Below are 23,757 nucleotides of genomic sequence, written 5' to 3' on the forward strand. Positions count from 1 at the left end.
GTCAGTCAAGAGCAGATTTTTGGACCTTGACTTCCATAATCTAACTCTTGCAGCAAAGACAACTTGTTCCTCTACCACATCATTAATTCCATGCAAGTGTGGAGTCATGGGAGCATATCTTCGCATTTTGATTAATCCCACCCAGGGGAGAGCTTTGGTGACTGCAAGATGTAATGTGTTGCCATCAGCTCTTTTGGATGGGAGATATTAAAAAGCGGAATGTTCTGAAAGGGTTTGTTTTTGTGACTTGGTCTTTGTTGAAACACTTCATTCTTTGTTTGTTTGCCCCAAATATGATGATATACCGATGAAATTCTATTTTTTACAATGTTCTCAATGGCAATGGTGTTATAAAATTTCACATCTTATGAACAATTCTGATGCATTCTTTTGTGAGACTGCTGCAAATTTTATCATTGAGATTAGTAACATTTAATTATGTTTTTAATTGTGACTTCTTGTTCTTTGTAACTCTGTTGTATGTCAGTTTTGTTGTTGTATGCCAAAAAAAGGGTGTGCGTCACACACACAAATAGAGTGATGTGTATTGTTTTGCTTCTCATCAAAATGCAGAATCATTTACATCATTCCAGATCCTGGGGAACCTTCCACAATATGTAATTGTAGCATTATTATTTCACTTTAATTGCCATGTATCCATCTTGTGGGATTTGCATAGGATGAAAATATATAGAATTGAAAAAAACATATGGAATTCTCAGCCAAAGTATATAAATGGCCCCACAAGCTATATGTCCCCAAATTCCATTTCATGTTGCCATGGCAGTTAACATGGAATAAGAGTGCTATAAATGGGTTGAATGAAACTACCTGATCAGGAGTCTACTTCTGCCAAATCTGAGGCCAGTCCAAAGCAGCAATGCTTCAGACCGGCCCCAGATATAGGTGCTCATGGATGAGCCCTAAGTCTAAGTCCCTGAATTATGCTTCCCAGATTTCATATGTTTATAAAATGTGTTGTGCTGCTTCAGACCTTCATTTCATTTCTGAGCAGCTCAACAGCTGAATGCCCTTTCAGCTTGAGTTCAGTTGTGTCATTTATTTAATTACTTTATTCAACAGCCATAGCATTATTCAAAGTTGTCTTCAGTAGCTTTTGAGTGGCTTCTGACCTGAGATTGTCATCTTTGGGTTCTATCTCTTGCTTCATTTTAGATCTTCTGATCAAAGGGCTTTCCTGGTGAAATACATCCAAAAGGAAATTTACCATGCCTCCCTCTGTGCAGCACTAATACGTTTCAGCTATGGTACCACTGCTGTTGTCTCTGATAAATCCACCAGTATCACTGTCCACTACTGCTGCTATCCAGTAGCTGTTTGGTACATTAAGGATCTCATCATATGTATGAGGTCCAGAGTTGTGATTTGCCAGCCTCCGTGGCAAATTGGGCGGCATCAGCGTAGCAGTGGGGCAATCTGGCACCCTAGCTGCCAGCTGACATTTCCCCATCCCACGTGGAAAAGTGTCACCGCACAGCTTGAGTCTGCCAAAGCCCATTTTCCTTATGGAATATGGGAGGCTTCTCTGTTTTTGATGGAAGCATCCTTCCATGATGCCACTCCAGTTCATGCATGGAGCCCCACTGGAAGTCATCCTACATTGTCTGATAGGCAACATGAGGCTCTATCAGTGAACTGGGGCAGAAGCATCATAGGATGCTTTTTTTCACATCATGTGATAAGGCTATTAGCTTGTCTGGGATACCTTACTAGCACTACTACTACCATCAGAATAGGCTCTTGCATCTGAGAAGCATGCAACCCCACCATCGTGGAAAGGTAAAGAGCTGCACTATACATGACAACTGGTGTAAATTTTGGATTATAACATGGATTGACAACCACTCTGGCATGGGAACCACCAGACTTATAGTGCTATGATAATTGTAGTTCTATGGTTCCACTTTCACTGTCGTGACAACATCCTATGGAATCCTGGAATTATCCATTGATGGAAAGACATTTGGTGGCTCTGGCCAAATTACAAAAACAAAAACAAAAACAAAAAACAAAAATCAGATGGGATGTTGTCATGACAGTTAAAACTCAATGCAGCACTATAATTGTGTACTGTATAAAGACAACAAGGTTGGAAATCATATATTTGAATACCTGATCTACTCCAGGAGAAAGAATCTTTCACACAGGGGAACATTTGAATGAACAACTTTTCATTGTATGAAATGTTCCAAGCCATTTGACAGTCCCAGCAGTGTACCACCTCACACGTTTCAAAACACTTCATCCTTGGGCCAGATTATGTCCCTGGGTTGTCTAGAATGTGTGACAAAAATAATGGTATGAAGGCAAGTTCTTTCTTTTAGCTTTGGTTGGTCCTGGGAATAATTTAGTAAACTCCCCATGATAAGACAAATATATCTGATATAGCTATGGAGCTTTTAATTGCCTCACCAAGTGAGCATATGTTGAGAACAGCAAGAAATAAATGGAAGGAAATGGAATTTCTTAATGCTCGTTATTTTGGAAGATGTGCAAGAGAAAACAATGAAGTAGAACAAAGGAGAGTTTGAAGAACCAGAATTTTAAAAAATAGCATAAACTATTTTAAATTAATTAATGAAAGTTACTTTTCATTTCATGATTGGGCAAAGAACTTTTAGCTGTACCATTCAATATGGAGGAAGTGGGATATGTCAACCAAGCTTATGACTACTTGCCTCCAACCCATGTAGATACTTTTAATAAAATTAGAATATTGTTTGTTAGGTAAATTGATGCTCTACTCAGTGTGGAAAATGCTACTCTCTTGAGCCAGGCTGAGCCTCATCTACAGTGCCATATAATACGGTTCAAATTTGCACTGAAAGGTATATTGTAGTTCAATACAGTCAACCATATTAGATGAGTCTGTACTGACCATATAATAACATTTCAAACTGCATTATATGGCAGTGTAGATGGGGCCCTAGTTCAAGAGCTGCTTGGTGAGGAAGTTGGAGAAAATATGTCATGGAAAGAGGAGGCAGAAAAGCCAAAGGATATTGCACTTCCCTTTTAAATCGCAGATATATTTTCAAAAGATAATAAAAGACTTGATGCAGACTTTGAGAACAGGTTTTGCACAAGTTCAAAAACTGCAGACTGCTGGAGAAATTATTGCAAAATGAAAGGCAGGGCACTTTCTTCATTTTCCCTTTTTCCCTTCTATGAAATATTTCTGAAATACTTTTTTAAAAGTCAAAATGAATGTAAAGGGCAACTAAAAAATGGGTATGAAATTGTTTGGATAAGAAGTAAGTCCCAGTCCCACATTCAGTGTGTAAATCAGCTACCAACTCATCTTGGAATAGAAATATTTTAAAGACTACTTTAAAGATAAATAATAGTGGAGTTGATAGAAACTGATGTCATGCCTTCCAAAATTGAACGAGGGTGGTTATCTATCATTGGGAAGGGTCTAGCCAAAATAATCTTGGTGCTTGTTGTATATTTATGAAAATTCCTGATTGTGCATAAAGATGTATTACTGAAGCTAACTTTACATGAATAGAGATTTCCTTGTGCTGTGGTTTATTTTTTGACCTTTGTGTCTGAAAGCCTGTTTAGAATCCTGTAAATCTGCTCCGAATGATTCCCTAAAACCCCACGGCAGATTTTAAAGGTGTCAAGGGAACTGTAAAATAAGTTTAAAAAGTTCCCCAATGTATACTAAATCATTCCCAATACTCCTAGGATGAGCATTGGGATGCAACACAGAATCAGCTGGCCTCGTGACAACTCATATGATCTTCAACCATCCTTGAGAATTAGGATTACAAGGTTTGTCAACATCTGCATTATGGATCTTGGTTTTGGAAACGAGTAGATAGGGAACTCATATCACTTTATAGTATCCTGAAAAGCAGGATAAAGCAAGCCAAAATATTCAAGATATAGCATTCAGTGGGAAGTTTCTCAAAAGGAGAAATGCTACTTCTTTTCCTTTTATCTTGACTCCTCCTCCACTATATAGCAATACAATGTTTACTTTAAGACTACCACCCAGTTTCAGCTGAAGCTGCTTACTTCTTTATATAGATGGTGTCAAGTGGTCTACAAAGCAAAAGAAGAAACCCTTTTCTCTTTCTCTCTTGACAAAGACACTCTGGTCCCAAGTGTTCCTACAAAGCTAAAGTTCCAAGCTGTCTAGAGTCCTTGAAGACAATATGGCGAGGATGCAGATATATAATGCAAAGCCGTATTGTCAATTGCTCCTTGTCTATTAGATTGTTATGATGATTTTGTCTGGCAACTTCTTCATTCATCTTTTGATTATATCACAATGGCTGGGTGGCATTTATTTGAAAAGTCTAGACAAGTGAATGCTAACTAATTTCTGAGCATTATATCCTACCATCAGGGATGATATTTCAAGGGGCAAGGGTTAGGCAAACCAAGCCAAGCAGTATCACTTCTTAAGAGGAAACAATGTGTTTCAAAAGCCACAGATACCAAGGGAGTTTCAGCAAGTGCTGAAGACTGATAGGAATTAACCTGTAAAGCAAAGGCAGTAAGTAGGATGAAGCATTTTGATACAAGGACCACAAGGGACCTGTAAGAGAGGCAAAGTACAATCTTATGTCATGCATGGATAAAGTGGAAAAATTGCATTTGTCCAAATGGATAGTGTGGGTGGGAATGGGTAAGACTGTTGTATACTTTCAGATTTATTTTTCCCTCTTGTTTCAGCATTAGAGCAATGGCAGTAAGCTGCAAATGCATCAGGTTCTTGCACCGTTGACTTCTGAGAGAAAGGTGTTTGCAATTAGGCATATCAACAGAATTGGTGCAAATCCTTTGGACAGTGACCTCACTAATATTAGACAGTAGAGCAAATCCTTATCCAGCACCGAGGGACTCAAAACATTATCAGGCAGATGAGGTACCAAAAAGATTTCCTGTGCAACAGCTACATATGATCGCAATTTGAAAACAGCAATGGTCTCCCGACCAAGACAATTTGAACCATAGAGAAAGAACACATTGGTAAAATTAGTGTCATGTTGAAATCACTCATGGACAAATCAATTAGGATCCTAATACACAACATTCTCTGTCTGGTCAACAAGTATGCCATCATAATTTTTGAATTTGTCATGATGCTGCGTTAGTAGTAGTAGTAGTTGGCTTACATGTCTTTTCTGAATCATATTTTGTTTTTGATATATAAATGTTCAGGGTAGTGTAAACTCATGGTCAAGGGATAGAAAGAGAGAAAGAATGGTTCAAGATCATTGCAGATTTCAAATAATGTAATTCTACAATGAACATGATACATCAATCTGCTCAATATGTTGAATACTCACAGATGTTCCTTTACTCCTAAATATCTTTTTTGTTAACAACTTTGACTTAAGGCAGTGGTTCTCGACCTGTGAGTCCCCAGGTGTTTTGGCCTTCAACTCCCAGAAATCCTAACAGCTGCTAAACTGGCTGGGATTTCTAGGAGTTGTAGGCCAAAAACATCTGGGGACCCCAGGTTGAAAACCACTGACTTAAGGTGACCTTTTAAATGGGAGACCTCCAAGGACACATTGACACGATAATGGAACTAATTTGGGAGTTCATCTCTCAGCTTCATCTCTCTCTACAGCAACCTACTGGAATGACTGCAAGTGGTTGATGATGAATGATGTACCATTTGGAAACACACAAAACTTGAGGAGAATTTGGATGGAGAAAATAAATGATCAAATGATCTTCGGCATATTCATAGGAAAATGTTCCAGCTGAGTTCAGCAGTGCCTCGTTTCAAGTATGTTTGCCTATGATTGCTAAATAAACATTATTTAGATGAGATGGATATGTGTCATTTGTTTTTAGATTTTGTTTGTTTGTTATGAAAATATTGTGCTGTTTTGTGGTTGACTTATTGTATTATGTCAAAGAGAATGTTTTTTAAAAAACATAGTTTTGGGATATTAGAGTATACTGTCCAAAATAGGAATGGGGAATATGCAGCCCTCCAGCAAAAATGGTTATGTTGAGTGTGGGACATGATGGGGCACTGTCAAATTACAGAAGCCCCATCTCATATCCAATTTGCAACCTTCGAGTTGTTCTTGAACTGTGACTATTATCAGATGCAGCTAGCATAAATGATAAGAAATCATGGGCTTTCCAGTCCCACAATGTCAGGAGGGCCAGGTATTCCCCAACCCTCATCTAAATAGTTGTTTTGTATATTTGAGAAGTCTATAACACTTGAACCCTGTGGAATATGGATGTACTTGGCCAAGAATAGTGCTGCAGAGAAGGAATGTATGGATCTATTATATTACAAACACGGAAGCATTAAAAGAAAATAAAGTGTGGAGAAAGATATTTAACATTGGCGAGCTTTGAATCAATCATCCACTGTGTTGTAGAAAGAGATAATGTAAACCCTTTTGGTCCATGTTGCCTATTTCTTGAAGCTTCAAATGTCACTGTGGCAGTTAATGGAGCCACATATATTACTGCTTAGAATGAGGCAAATGTGTATGTAATCTCCAAAATCCCATTATTCTCCGAAATGCTGTCAGTATCATGTAGTCTTTCCTTTTTATGTGTATTGAGACCAAATTTGCAAGTAGTGAAATCCACTGGCCATGTCTCCTACCTTCCAAATGATTGTGTGAATCAGCCTTATATTTTTTAGTTTTGTGTTTTTCGGTTCTGAAAATGTGCTCCTTATTACATGTGCTGATGTCTTGGGCACAGGTAGTGTAAAATTTGAGAACCTACCTTGGGCAGGTAGTTTTTGTACAAATAAAGGATTTGCAACCCTCACCGAGGCAAGAAAGGCCTTTAATTGCTTTGCCCTTTATCTCTTTGAACCTGGGATGTGTGGGAGAATCCACTGACTCACAACTAAATGGCATATTAAAAATTCAGGTTGATTGGATCTGTCATATGATTGCCTTGCCATGCATGCTGTTTGTAGCTATATTTACGTCAAACTTGCTGTTACCAGAAAAACACCATAAAAGCAGAGGTTAGAAGTGTGTATTCAAGCAACCTTCTAAACACAAAGCTCTTATTGTTGTATCAAACACCCTTATTCTTATTTACTTATTTTCCAGTTTGTTATGCTGTCTTTTTTTGTGGCTCATCATATGATGAAATGCCTTAAAATGTGCCCAAGTGTTTTGTTTTTAAAACTATCTGATTTATTATTATCTTTATAAATCACTGTGTTCCTTTTTGCTCAAATGTTATCTAGAAGGAAGGAATTGCTTCTGCAAAATTCTTGAAAGAATCATATTACTCCATTTGATTACAAGTTTGCAATATTTTTGCCTGACAGGTGGCTCAATGGGTTAAACTGTTGAGGTGCTGAAGTTGCTGATCGAAAGATTGGCAGTTCAAATCTGCGGGATGGGTTGAACTCCTGCTGTTAGCCCCGGCTCATGCCAACCTAGCAGTTCAAAAACATGCAAATGTGAGTAGGTCAATAGGAAGGTAAACAGCGCTCCATGCAGTCATGCCGGCCACATAACTTAGGAGGTGTCTACGGACAATGCAGGCTCTTTGGCTTTGAAATGGAGATTAGCACAACCTGCAGAGGCAGAGATGAAGGGGAAGCCTTTACTTTTATCTGTATATCTATGTTTCATTGATTTGAGGCATTTAATATTTGCCTTGTATCTGTATATGTCTGTATATGCTGGAATCTGCCCTAAGTCCCCTCAGAGGAATAGGGCAGAAAACAAAGTACAGTAGAGTCTCACTTATCCAACCTTCACTCATCCAATGTTTTGTATTATCCAATGCAGTCTGCCTTCCGCCCGGATCCACAGCTATTTCAATGCATTGCGATGTTTTGGTGCTAAATTCGTTACATACAATAATTACTACAAAACGTTACCATGTACTGAACTGATTTTTCCTGTCGATTTGTTGTAAAACATGATGTTTTGGTGCTTTATTTGGAAAATCATAATGTAATTTGAGGTTTAATAGGCTTTTCCTTAAACCTTCCTATTGTCCAACGTGTTCACTTATCTAACATTTTGTTGGCCCATTTATTTTGGAGAAGTGAGACTCTACTGTATCATCATCATCATCAGCATCCTAGTTTTGGGATTGATAACTACATGATCCTACACATTTGTGCTCCCATGCGATATAAGTCATTTTGATACACATTCTCTTTTCCCCTTCACTATCCGTGTGATTTGAATATAGGATCAGGACTCTAAGAAATGAGGCTGAAATTCCTGCTGAGCCACAGAAGTCCATCAAGAAGTCCATTTTACAGCCTTAAAGGAAAGGAGTGACAAAACCCTTCTATATATAACCTCTTGTCCTCCCCCAAAAAATTGTGAGAAGCCTCAGTAGGGCTAAAGCAACTTATTTTGGGATCACTGAAGAATCTTTTTCAAGGGTAAAACTGGAGTATGTAGGGAATTCAGCAATTGTGACAGAGTGTGGTTCATTTCAGTTTTGCCTTGGGTGTACACATTGGAAATAAAGCAAAGAAAGAAAGAAATATAGGTTGATAGATCAATAGATAGATGCAGTTATCTTGCAATTCAAAAGAACATGACTGAGGCTCACTGGGTGAGCATTAGGAACAGTGCCTTTTTGGTGTGGCACAACTACTAGTATGGTCTTATTAGCACATTTGTTCATTACTTGGGGAAAACTTCAAGATCCTTTGAGGGAAAAATGACCCAATCTTCTATTGGGATGGCCCTAATAAAATTTTCAGTTGCTTGCAAAATGTGGTTTGTATGGTGATTTTCTGTTATTATACCATTGGATATTGTCTTGATGGTTTGCACCATTAGTTTTTCTTGGCCTCTGTCTGTGATGGCATGCAAAAGAGAATGAATTGAAGGGAGAGAAAAAGGTGGGGAGGACACTTTTGTCTTTTCTTCCCATGTGCAATGACAGATGAGTCTGTATTATTCTGAAGTTTGAAAGAAACTAGAGTTTGTCTATAGACTCAGAATTTGATATAGCATAAAACTGTATTCCAACGACATATGTAAATAATGCTATGGGTTTCCTATATGAAATCTGCCATTCCTTTTATTCACAATTGATTTACATGAACATATAGGAAATAGATTGATTACAATGAACAAGCGAGTCATGCTATCATTTATATTTGCCTCACAAATAAGAATGAACTGGAGATGTCCTATTTGTTTTGAGCTCTCTTCCATCTGCCCACTGTAGAGATACAATAATTTATACCAGTCGAATGTGTAAAATGCCACATTTGTGAAATAAAATGAAGACTGATTCTTTTTCCAGAGGATGGCAGCCCAGATTCACAAAACTGCTATTCTCATAAAACAAATCATTGGTATCAAATACTTTGCTCCCAGACACACAACTTCATGCCATTAAATGATAATTGCTTATATATAGATATATTCCATATAATAGTATGTGGTAATACTAATAATAATAATAACAACAACATTAATAATAAAAATACCATCCATCTCCATCAGGTTCACATCCGAGGATTTGGCCAGCTCTTTGTGAAACAATCTGTCAACTTCTTTGCCTGTCAGGTGTCATTAGCCTGCACTCATATATCCTATATCCAAAATGGAAATTACTTCTTTTTTATCACATTAATTACATGTCAAACTGAATTGCCTTGTATTCGTCTTTGCAAATAATCAGACAGTGACTGAGTTTCCGGAATGCATTTATAGAATCACAGAGTAAATGGCTATGGGAAGTGGTGTGCTTGTGTGTATGTGAATGATAAATGTGACATGAACTGAACTCTGCTGTGATAGCAATTACTCTATCTGTTTCAAAAATGAATGTGTTATTCCCACTGGTATATCTAGCCAGGAAGACGGTAGAGCAGAAAGTTAGTGCTGTGTCGACTTCTTTATTAGCACATCAACATTCAGTGGGGAGGCAGATAAATAAGAAACAATTGATCAGAATGTGAGGAACTGAAGGCAAAAAGGGAGAAACAAACTGAATGAGATAGAAGTTGGAAGAAGCATGTTTCAGGAGAAGCTGGATGAATGGAGACACTCATATGACTGTTTCAGAACTATTTCACAGAATCATAAAGCTAGAAGTGTCATTAGAACTAAGTCCTTTCTCAATGCAGAATCTCCAGCAAAGGTATCTACAGCAACCTCTTTATGAAGATATCCAAAGAAGACCCAATAAACTCTCTAAGCCAGGGGTCCTCAAACTGAGGCCCAAGGGCTAGATACGGCCCTCCAAGGGCATTTACCCAGCCCTCGCTCAGGTCAACTTATGTCTTGAAATGATTTGAAAGCTCACAACAACAACAAGAACAACAACAATCCTATCTCATCAGCCAAAAGCCAGCCCACACTTCTCAATGAAATACTAGTAAAGTTTATATTTGTTAAAATTGTTCTTCATTTTAATTATTGTATTCTTTTAAAGTATTTTTTTGCACTACAAACAGGATATGTGCACTGTGCATAGGAATTCATTCATGTTTTTTCAAATTATAATCTGGCCCTCCAACAGTTTGAGGTACTGTGACCTGGCCCTCTGTTTAAAAAGTTTGAGGATCCCTGCTCTAAGCCATTGGTTCTATTGCTGAGCTGCTCTTTGCCATTAAAAAGTTCCTTCTAATGTTTAGTTAAAATCTAGTTTCCTATAATTTAAAACCATTACACCTGGTCCTATGCCCGAAGCAGCTGAGTACAAGCTCCTCATTGAGATATTTCAATAATGCAATCACTCCTCAGGTCTCTTGTCAGTAAGCTGAAAAGGCGAAGCTTCTTCAACATTGCCTTTTATATATTGTTCTTCATAACTCTTATCCTCATCACCACTCTCTGAAACTTCTCCAACTTACCTATATTCTTTTAAAATGAGGCCATACTCCAGATGAGGTCTGGCCAGCACAGAATAGAGTGGGCCTATTACTTCAACTATGTTACAAAAACTGTGCTTTTATTAATGCAGGTTAAAAAAAACTTTTACCTTCCCACTGTTGGCTCATCCTCCACTTATGATCAACAATAACTCCAAGGTCCTTTTTTGCATGTAGTATTGCTGAGCCATGCATTCTCTGTCCGTACATGTACATTTGGTTTTTGTGAGCTAAATGTAGAATTTTGCTTTGTCTCTATTGAATTTCATTTTATCCATTTTGCTGACTTTTCTAGCTTTTCAAAGTCCATTTTAATTCTATTTCCACATTTCAGTGTATTAGCTAATTTTGTATCATTTGAAAACTTGTTAGGAATTCTTTCCACCCCATTGTTTAAGTTGCTATTAACAATGTTGAAAAGTAGGACGGAGCACTCCACTCAAAACCTCTTTCAATTTGAAGCACGACCATTGATAGCAGCTCTTTGAGTATAGCTTTCCAATGAAGTATGGAACCATCTTATTTCAACCTATTCCATATTTAATCAGATTGCTAATCAAAATATTACCAAGGACTTTATCAAATGCCTTTAAAAATAATCGAGATAAATAACAGCATCCCCGCCATCTACTAATTTAGCAATCAGATTTTTTTTTTAAAAAAAATACAATATTAGTTTGGCAGGATTCATTCTTAGCAAACCCATCCTGCCTCTTATGGATGAGAAATAAAGGCAGAGTAGTGGAGGAAGGGGAGAGGATTTGGAGGCTTTCCAAATCGTTTGAGAAGATGAATGGAAACTGTCATTCTGAGCAACATCTTTGAGTCAGTTCTAGACAACAGGTTCCATCCCACACTCCCAATGTGTTCGCTCATGGGTACATTTTTTGAAAAGTCTGATTGTGAAAGAAATAGAAGTTATTTTTCTTGGTTCTGCTTAACCACACTATCCTTGATAATTCATTAAGGTATATGAAAATGGATAATGCTTACTTTTTTCAGAGTTTGTGTCTGCTGCCAATTACTTTAAATGAAACACTTGCACATTCTCTACTATCCCTAACCCCATTCCTTCCTCTCCTTTTTCTTCATTGATGGCATGGAAATAGCAGTGACAATGGAAGAAGCGGTGGTAGGAGGTCCCTCCACACTGTTGCCCAGATTTAGTGATGTCACTATGCTGGAGAATTCCTGCTGCAAGAAAAAGTATTGGAAATGATGGGTGTTATGCAAATAAGGGAGGATGGTAGAAATGTGGCAAGGGGTTTTTGCTCTGGAACTGGCTGTAATTTTAGGCTTTTGTAATTCATTGTGTGATATCCAAAACTGAGATTCATCACTGGAATAACCTTCATTGGCATTCAGTAATGCTACAGGAGAAGAAGCATTCCATTATTTTAGATTATAAAGCAGGAATCTCCAAACCTGTAGGTCGGATGAGGCCCTCCAAGGTCATTTACCCAACCTCCTGCCCTAAACTTGAGACTTAGGGTTGGCCTAGGTCTGAAATGACTTGAAGTCACACGACAACATTAATACTAATTAGCCTGACAATCTCATCTGTCAAGACTAGTCAAAAATACTGGTGAGCTTATGTTCATTAAATTTGCTCTTCATTTTAAGTATTGTATTGTTCATTCATGGTTTTTTGCACTACAAAAAAGATATCCACAGTGTGCATAGGAATTCATTCATTTTTTAAAACTATAATCAGGTACCCCTACAGTCTGAGGGACCGTAAACTCGCCCTCTGCCTAAAAAGCTTGAGGACCCCTGTTATAAAACTTAACATTCCCATTCAGCAAGAGATAGAATTGGGTCCCTGACCAATGAATTGTCCTTCTGTTGTATCTACTTTTGCCTGCTGAACCAGACAGTATATGGAACTTAGCAAGATAGCAATTTGGCATGAGAAGCTTCCAGCTGTTCTATCTTTCAATGCAGCTGGCTGGTGTTACCTTGCTTTCCCCATCATTTGCCAATTAACTGTCAGGTGAAATTCAACGTAACGATCTGAGCCCACAATGATTAAAATTGCTTTGGCCTAACAGACACTCTTAGAAAGCCTTTCCCCAAAATGAGATTCTAAAATAGACTACTCCCTGGAAGTGAAACAAGAACTTGGCATCAGAAACATCAGCAATAGTCAAAGAATGTTTTGGCAGCCAGGATTTCACACTAACAGGAATTGGGATATGACTCCCACTAGAATTTCAATGAAGCTTGATCAATGAGTGCGAACTCTATATTAGTGTGTGAGGAGGGGAAAACTCTTGAAATAAACCAGCCGTGATTAATTCATTCCACAGGTGAAGACTGCCTACTGGAGAAGTAAATTGCTACTTTGAATCCACATAGGGTATATTAGACACCAGCTTCATGTTGCACTTTCCTAGATATCATGTGTTTCTTCCTAGTAATACTTCTTCAGAATGGCAATGGGTTTGATAATGATGATTCAAAAACATATAATAGTTCAATGGACTTTATTGCATGAAGCATCCATACCAGAGTGTCCAGCCTTTTGGCTTTCCTTGGCCATGTTGGAGGAAGAGGAATTGTCTTGCTCCACACATGAAATATGCTAACACAATAATAACTGATGAAAAAAGAATGCACATGAATAATTTTCATGATATCTGCCCCCTCAAGGAAAAAAGAGGTCTGTCATAATAATCCTTCATTTGGAGGGTATTTCAAAATTGTTGAACAGGTTGGACAAGCCTGCGCTGTACCATGGCAGGCATGAGATCGCTGATCGCAGCAACACACTAGTATAAGCACTATCACAAGTATCTACATTTGTGCAACTGCACAAATTCTTCATTATGTGGTCCTACACTCCTACACAACCTCAGAAACCCATTATCCCACACTTTCTGTCAGGACCCAGAAGCCTCAAGAATGCCAAACACTTCCTTTGGATCTCCTCATCTGATTCTTGTTCTCGAGTAGCCTGCTAAACTCCCCTGCTTTCCTCTCCTTCCCCCATTTCACAATTTGAGAAACCCTCGAAGGACTCAGAATCAGTTGGAGCCATGAATATGTCTCTAATCCACTTTCTCTGCTGCTCCTCCCCCAACACCTGCGCAGCTACTATCACACTGTACTACAACACTTACGTTACTCTGTAATTTCTTAACCATTTTAAATGCAATTTCACAATTCCAGTTACGGTTAATATTAAAAAAATATAAAAAGTTTAAAATTAAATAATTACTCCTTTGGGGATAGTGAAGGGGAAGTGGGAGAGAAGAAAATACTGCCCTCAATGTCACCTTACTGCCAGCATGCTGGCACAGAAGCAAAAAGACCTCATTGTACCAGGTAGGTGATGGAAACATAATGTGATCTGCAGGTATTGACAGTTTTTCCCGTCAATAGCAGTGGATAGGTGTATTACAGGGAGAAGGCAAGTTGGCAACAGGATGCTCATGGCAGTGTGTGATAGGGTTTATGGTTCGGTTTCAATGTCACTTTGTCTCCTCAATGCAATAAACATATCCATCTGTCTGCTACATTTGTGATACATTTTACAGTGAATGCCCAATGTGTATACAAGGTTGCAATTGTCAGGATCTATGCTGAGAATGCCATCTGCCCCTGACAAGTGCCCAGAAATACATGAAAATAAATCACTGACAGTGGACAGCCATCTAATGGGCATTGTCAAGACTTGCTGGTATAACAATGGAATATAGACAATTACCAGATACATACAAGATTTTCAGCGTTGCCTTATGATTTTCAGTAGTCTCCACATTTGAATTATTACTGTTGTTTGTATGTAGAATCAGTGTCTGTATAATCACATGGACACTCTCACGTGAATGTGTGCACTGAGAAAGAAACATATATCGAATAGATCAGCTTAATGAACTGAATACTGAAATAAAGCAGCTGATTTATTTTGAGAAATAAGTCGTCAATCTATTAAGACGCCAACAAACAAAGCCAGACGGAATTTATTTCTGAACACACTATAATGATTTATTATAACTTCTCCAGGAATAGTGAGAGACCTGGCACAGGCATTTTTAAACTCTTGACTTCATTTAGGTCACTGTGACAATTTAATCATGTTATAACTGACTGGTTTTGGGAGTGGATGGGGGCAAGTCACTAGAAAGAATTTCTTGGAGAATAAGCCAGGGGACCCTAATTTATTGGAAGTGGCTGCTCATTTCAGGGACCATTTTTTGCCATACAATACACCAGTTTTTCCTTAATAAATATGAAAAATGTGTATTTGAATAAAAAAAATGTGCCTCTGCAAGCATGTGTTCATGCCTAATGCTAGTTACTATTTGTTATATTTATTACAGCTGTTATTTTAGTTAAAATATGTAAATTATGTGAGAAACCTGGGAGATACTGAATGGTACTATGCAAAATGGATAATAATAAACCACTGAGAATTCTGATTGACTGATGCTTTTCAAAACATGGGCGGCTGCACTTCACAGTTTACATGTTTACTGCATAATGCTCCATTTTACCCATACCAAGCACAAATGATACATAAAGTACAGACATATATGCAAAATTCACTTGTTTTTTTTTAAAAGAATTGATTTAGCTGTATTTGTACTCCTAGACTGAGCATTCAAAACTAGATATAATCTGTAGTTGGAAATTGATGTATTACATGAAGGAAAGTTAGAAAAAATGGTTAGATCCATAACTATGTCAACATAACTCCATCATCATGACTGTATCTGCAGATACTACTCAGCCTAAACCCTACCAAAATTAGGCTGATCCCCAACAGAAAGAAAAACTCGAAGTGCAGAAACACACATTTTGGATAAATAAAATTACCAAGACTACACAAGCATTCTGTATCTGCTGTTTAGTGTCCCAGATCAACTGTCTTGAAACTATAGTTAGCACACTTCAACTTAAAACCAGATTGGTCTGATTCATTAATCTCAAAGTTGATAAATGTCTACATCATTGTTGTGAAAAGGTAATGAGCAGATATCAATCTTTCATTACAATTAACCAAAGATTTTTCCTTAATTAGCATAGTCAATTTGTCCATCTAACTATTTCACAGATCTTCTTCAGACATTCTTCTTGCATTGGAAAAGCTGGTTTCTTCCACCTCTGAAATACAATTCTTACAGCAGTTATTACATATTGTAGTGTTCTCCATTTTTTTCTTTCTAGATGATCATGTAGAAACCCCAATAAATAAAACTCTGATCTCGTATCACCTTTTATCTCAATAATATCTTCCACTATTAAATGTATTTGAGTCCAATATTTCTGGACCTCTATGTATTATGTATAGTAAAATGTCTCAACATTGTACTCATAATACCAACATTGGTTCGACCTTCCTGTAAACCTTTTAGAAAACCTCTCTGGCATCAAATGCCATCTGTAATCATCTTGCAGAAATCACAGAAACATAGAAACAAAGCATTGGAGGACCAGCCAGTTCAACCCCATTCAGGCCATGCAGGAACACATAATCAAAGTTCTCCTGACCGATGGTCATCCAGCATCTGCTTAAAAACCTTTAGAGAAGGGAACTCCATCACACTCTGAAGCAGCAAATTCCACTGCCAAACTGTGGAATATGCTGCCACGAATGTTGCAACAATAGTACAATGCTATAAATGTAAATCCCAATATTTATTATGTCGTATGTTTGGTGTATGACATCATAAACACTGTACAGGATGCCAACTACATTTGAAAGTGGGAATCATGCACACTTTGGAAAGTCCAGCATGTCTTTTAGTACCCCAGAGATCCATCAAACCTCCAAGTCCCTAGCACTCTCCATTTGGGGCCTGGAAAAAAATCAGCCAAAAATATATTCCCCGGGAGCAGAATCCTCATACCAAATCAGGCTAATGGTTCATTTTGCTCAGTGTTGATTCATTGTCACAAACATAGAAGATGGAAACTAGGTGAGCGATAATACAGCAAATAAGATGTGAAGTGTTTTTGGTTTACAGTAGGCGTGCCCCATTTTCTCTGGTATTGAAATTCAGTGAGTCAGGAAATACTTCACAATATAAGATGTATATTCCAGATGCCTTTTGTAAAGAGGATCTTCTCTTCTGATCAATTTATATCTCTTTTGTATATATATTATGCATTTTCCCAATGTCTTTTTTTCTTTAACCAGGCTTAATCATTTTAAAGGCCTCCTCAGTGGTTGCTCCTACACTCTCTAACTCCCTTCATAGGGAAGCTGGAATAGGCTTCTCCTCAATGTGTGTCTATTAGCTGGCAAATATTTCATCATTGTAATGGGATTTGTAGAATTGATGGAGTTTTGTTGCTGTGTTGTGTGCTTACAAGTAATTTATGGCACTCCAAGGACTCTAAGGTTTTCTTGGCAAGATTTATTCAGAGGGGAGTTGTTTTTGTCTTCTTTTGAAACTGAGGACCTTATCATCTCTGACAACCTTTGCATGCATACTGGTCCCTATGATTCAATGTCTGTTTGCAAGTAACCCTTAGGAAACCATTGCAAAGGACCTATAGACTATACTTTTTGTAAGACAGAATTCCAATAATATTCACTTGTCCTTTTTCTTCCACATGTGTCAGAGGCACAACACTTGAGGTGGCTCTGTCACCAATCCTCAAATCTTTGGAGACTGCATTCTATTAACAGATTGTGGATTTCTTATTGAAACAAGTGAATTAGATGATTTTGAGGTTTGCTTGTCTTGAAATGGTTTAGCAGATTCTAGGTTTTCCATTGAAAGAAGTGGATTATCAGATCATTTGCATTGCACAGCTTCATGGGACCAAAACTACGTTTTCACATTTCTCCATTTGGACAGATGTCACAGATTTGTGTGATGGTGACCTGATCCCCACCCCACCCCACCAAAGGAATACAGTGACATAGAGGAATATCCAATGGATTGAGAGGAGTCATTATCTGCCATGTGATCAGTCGAAGGCATATTACTTTGATAGATATGGGAAGGAGGAAAATGTGAGTGTGATGGGGTCTGGATGTATCTATTATGTCCTCAAAAGCCACAACCTGCCTACTGAAATGAGTATCCCATGGTGAGTGTGATAAGGTCCCAAGAAAGAATTACTTCCCTAAACTCATCAAGTGAGTTTTTATGGCTGAATCGAACCCCAGTGTCTAGAATTGTGGTCCAATGCTGAAACCGCTGCATTGGCTTTTTGATGGTTTCCTCAAGAAAGGGTTTTTGATAATGTTTTTATTTCTCAACTTTCTAGTGCATACGCTTAAAGTAATTTCTAATTATATTGTTTATAGCTTAGTGGTGTCAAAAGAAAGAAAGAAAGAAAGAAAGAAAGAAAGAAAGAAAGAACACACCCAGAAGCTTCCAACTAAACATATCATTTCATTCCACAAGAAGAAAACTGAATATGAAAATACAACTGTCAGGGCATGGTGTTGACAGAAACCTGTGTTTAAAAATCTTCTAAAAATAATTTGGGGATGTTGTAAACTAGGTTTTCCTCTGGCATAACAACACAGTTCCTTCCTGGAGTCATATATAGATGTATTAGAAATGACATTAGCTGAGATAAAATCCAGAAACAAATACTCAAACTGTTAGCTGATTGCAAGGAGATAAAGTTATAAGAGGAGCTTGCAGCGGCTGTTGCTAAGGGAAACCACATCTCAGCTATGCATTTGGAATCATTCCTCTTCTTTTGTTCTCTCACGGGAGAAAAGGGAAATCTTTCTCTGGAAAAAAAGGTATAGAATAAAAAGCCATGAAAGATTTGAGGAAAAAGTCACACAAGATGCTGCACTGGGCAGTTTGTGGTCAGCCAAATCAAGCACTGCTGTGACCTGAAAAACTCACTCACAAAGTTTTGAACTTTGCTACTGTTTCCTCATTAAAATAAAGGGGAAAAACATGCCAGAGTAGATTGCAACACAAACAAGACAAGATAAATTCCATATGAAAAAAATATTAAAAAATGAAAAAAAAATGAGAAAGCTGTAGAGTCCTGAAAAGATAACTGCCTCACAACCTGGAATACAATAGACTTACTGAACTTCCTCTGGCTCACCTGAATGAATCACATATTTGATTTGCATACACATATTATACACACATGTATATACACACAGATAACACTATAAACATATTCACACATATTTGGAAGGTATTTACTAAGAAAAGACTTATCGTCAACTGTTTTCCCTTAAATATATTCATTGCTGGACATATTTTCATCTAGTCATGCATTTTAGTTTCAATTTTGAAAATGCATTTTTTTCAAATGTTGTACAGTAAATATCAACATGTGCATTTCCTAGACACATACATGCATTTAAAATGTAGTCAAAAAGTGAGAATTTCTGGTAAGAATTCAATACTACTAGAGTTGTGCATGGAATTAATTCCTACAATTTCTACCATTTCTTTTGTGTCTTCCGTTTCTTCAGGAGCATAAAACGGGAAGCCCCCTCCCTGCACAAAAATCTCCTCAACATGAAAGCTTGCTTTTGTCTACAACCAAACTTGCCTCCTTGCTTTGGAAAGAGAGTGAGTGTGTGGCAGGGTGACAGGTCCAGAGTTCGGCTGTAGATGTGCTCTGGGCCTGCCTGCATGCCCCACCAGACACGCACTCTCAGAGTGTGTGAGGTGGAGTGTGAGGGCAGGCCCAGAGCATGCCTGCAGCTGAGTGCCTCTTACTCTAGAGTACTGGTAGGCGCATGTGCTTTCCAGGTCTGCCTGCATGCCCTGCTACACATGCACTCTCTTTCCAAGGAGAGTGTGTGTATGGTGTGGTGTGCAGGCAGGCCCGGAAAGTGCGTGTGTGTGCCGGTGCCTACAGTCAAATACCTCTTACTCTAGAGGAGAAACAGCAGGTGCCAGGTAAGAAGAATGGAAGTGCATGCCAGGAATTCCCCCCCCCCCCATAATGGTCCAATTTTGGGGGCCCTGAACTCAAAACAGGCCTCCTGATTTCTAGAGGCTCCCAAAAAATGGACCAGAGCCCCAAACATGAAACAGGCAAGGTTTACTCCCTAAGAACAACCCTACTATCTACCTGGGGAAAATGATTGATGAAACTGATACCATTTACCAGAAATGAACAAATTTAATACAATAAGATTAGTAAAGGCATTTCTTAAAAGCTGAACATTCCTATAGACTTTTTGCAAAGAAAGAAAGGAAGATGATAGATAGATAGATAGATAGATAGATAGATAGATACTAGATAGAAAGAAAATGATTCGGCAACTTTTGGGTTTGATGATTAGAGAAAACAGTTTATTAAATAATAGCTTATTAAACTACAGCTCCTATGATTTTATAGCATTGAGCCAGTTCACGTAGTGTCAGATTGCATTACTTCTACAGAATAGATGGACCCTTGGTTAATCTGCATACCAGTATTCAATTGTTGCCGAGTTCTTTTCACAGTGTGTACAGGTCCTCCTTATTAAGGATAAACAACTTATTTCAATAAATATCTATTTTTTATCTGGTTTAACAAAAATTGAACAACATTTGGAATAGCCTGTTTGAAACCTCTTTTTCTCTTGGAGCATCAATATCTTCCCACAAGGCTCTTGCTGTGAAGCAATTTTAATGCTAGGATTGAGGCCAGTTTAAAACAAGTGAAGGGTACTAAGTTTGGATAGGACTCATAAGTTGTATCTCCTGTTATGGTTTCTAAGATTGCAAAGAGAAATAAGACAGTCCTAAGGCTTTTTAAAGATTTTTTTTTCTTTGGAACATTTGCAATATCGTAATAGGACCCATTATGACATACTATGCGTATATCACTGGAAGCAAATCTAGCTAACACAATAGATTATATGGCAGTTTTCACCAATTTTCTTGCTGTAGATTTAAAGTTGACAACAGGGTTGAAAGTGATTATTTTTCTATGGTGCTCTTATTTAATTTCCCAATTCTTTACTTCTTGAGGTCTTTTCAAAATTTTAATGAAATTCATATTGAGGAAAAAAGAATAAGGTGGTCAATTAATTTAGTTGCCCTATCCTTCACACACTCCGGAGTGCTCCTTTTGAATCCTTTCTCCAACAAATTTTAGATACTAATTTAGATATTTTGCATATTTACCCTACCATTATTCAAAATCCTAGATACAAATTAGACTATAACAAAAAATTTAATCCAAGTAGACAGGCATGTAGCCGGGGGGGGGGGGGGGGCTTCAGCCCCCCCCCCCCCAAATTCTCATGGTGGCTCGCGAAAAGGCCTTACTGGTGCATTATTTAAACTGTTATGTTTATTCATATCATGATCTGATCACCATACTCAATATATCCCATATGCATGGGGGTATTGGGGTAATGATACAAAAGGTTTGCTAGGGTAGACCCTCTTTCACTCAGACTCAGCCCCCCCCCGAAACTCAGCCCCCCCCGAACCCCCCCTGAAAAAAATTCAGCCCTCCCCCCCCCCCCCCGAAATGAAATCCTGGCTATGGGCCTGCAAGTTGACCAGTAATCTATAGATGGTTTGATTGTGAATGCAGAGCCACCTGGAAAGCACTACTGGATTACTCTTGACAGTCACTTAGAAATAATGATACTACCTCTCCTGTCAGATTAGCCTCGATGAGGCTATCTTCCAAGGTACTTTTCAAACAGATAAAAAGACATATATACTAAATCACAATGGGAACAATTCGCCCTTAGCTGGAATTGAAAAAAACAAGCAGTTTTGGAATATTGTTTACATTGCTATCCATCCTGTTAGATCTGTAATCACTGGGCACATTCCATCCTGAAATTGGTTCTAATAACTCTCCTTGATCATCTCTTCTCCGAGTTAAGTTTTTGACCATCAATTGATGTTTACCAAATTTGTTTATAGAACTATCTATCAGGATATATTATTTTGCTAGCTTTGGTAATAAACAATACTAGACATGCGGGTTTCAAAATACAAAATTGGGAAAAGATTTTAATTGAAAAATATATAATTGGATGTGTTTAGTCAGGAGAAGCTGATGCTGTGCATGTGTTCTCACAAGCTCTCATGCGTGCCCATGTTAGAGATATACACTGGATTTAATTGAAAGCCAAACTTTGAGCTAAAGTGGGTTTCCTAGTGTCAGTTCATTTAAAATTTATATATGTGTGTGTGAGAGATTGCATAAAAAAAACTCAGATGATATTATGGGAAGAAAGGGAGTAGCGTGTACAGTTCTACTCAAGGGCTTTCCAATCAATATACTTCATAAATCAGTTGACGACTCAAATAAACTACAGTAGACCAATGGGATCCCAAAATTTGTGGAAACCCAAGTCCTATTATATGCAAAGGCATAATAAAATGATGTCCCTTATACAGTATATAAGATCAAGGTTGACATTTTGGAATTTATTCATATTTTTTTTACTACTTTGAAGCCAAGAATGGTTGGATCTATGCATTCAGAAACCATGGGTATGGAGGGCCAACTACATTAATCTCCTCTGTTGGTGTTAGAGACAAAGAAGTTTCTGTAAAAAAAAAAAACCAAGAGAAACCATGATGCCCTCAACAATATTTAAATATTTTCTGAGTGTTGGACCCTGATATTAGCCAAAATGTTTACTCAAATTAGAAGCACGGGTGTAATTCCAATGAATTGGAAATACAGTTGAGTTATCCCTATTTACAAGAAGAGTAATATGCAAGACCCTAATAATTATTAGGTTACTAGTCTTCTGGACACCATCTAAGTTATATAATAATTATTAATTAAATAAATTGGATGATGGGGAATCTTTTAACCATGATATCCCCCTTTGTGACGATGGTTTGACAAGAAGAAGAAGAAGAAGAAGAAGAAGAAGAAGAAGAAGTCGCTGATCCAACCAAACATCTATTTATTTTCTTTGTTGACTTAGCTGCTCCTTTTCACTCAATTGATAGAAACTAGTTGTAGCAAAAACTGGTCACCACTAATACAGATAATTGCCTGTTGTTTTTAATTAAAGGATTCAGCTCCAATATGAGTGCTAGAATAAAAGTATTTCTGGCTCATTAACTGTTCCTATCCTCACTATAAAAGGAATAAAATGAGATGTCTGTTGGTACCATCACTTTTCAATTTATACCTAAATGACACTATGGTCCGGAATTTTTCCTGTCTTCAGTTGAGTAAAAAAAAACAAAAAACTACTTTTGTCCTTTTATATGGTGAGGACCTGTACAAGTCTGAGAAGACTGGTCTCTATGCATAGCATTTTTTTAAAAAGAAAAGCTGGACAATATCTATTCTAAAACTAAGGAGATTGTGTTCAGAAAACAGCATTCTCCCTTTGGATGAGCCATCCATGGTCACTAGTTTGAACAATATCAAGTATGAAAATAGTCTGATCTCACAACCTCTGAGGATACCTGCCATATATGCAGGTGAAACATCAGGCACTACTAGGCAGTGACCAGCAGTGCTGCAGAATTCAAAGAGGCATGAATGGAGGGTGAAAGTGAGAAAATGCCAAGAGGAAGGCACGTCAAGCCAACCCTGACCGGGCCACCTTCCATCTGGAAACCAATGTCCTCATTGTGGGAGAACATGCGAATCAAGAATAGGATTCCAAAGCCATGTATGGACCCATCGCCAAGACACTGCATCTGGAGGAAAATCATCCTCGAGCTATGAGGGATCGTCTAAGTAAGTAAGTAAGTAAGTAAGTAAGTAAAGAAATGTCAGGAGAGAATGCTTCTGGAACATGGCCATACAGCCCAAAAATTTTACAGCAACCCAACCTGGCATTCATTTTACAATAATAATAATAATAATAATAATAATAATAATAATAATAATTCCTGGAAGCACCAAGTAAAAGCTACTAGAGCACTGGTCTTAAGATCTAATGGAAATACCCTTAGATTTTACAGTAATGAAATGCATCACTCAGGACCTCTTCACACAACATGCTACTTCACCAGCAATTCCCAGCAAAACGG

Source organism: Anolis sagrei, chromosome 1, assembly GCF_037176765.1.
Source record: "Anolis sagrei isolate rAnoSag1 chromosome 1, rAnoSag1.mat, whole genome shotgun sequence".
Classification (NCBI taxonomy): domain Eukaryota; kingdom Metazoa; phylum Chordata; class Lepidosauria; order Squamata; family Dactyloidae; genus Anolis; species Anolis sagrei.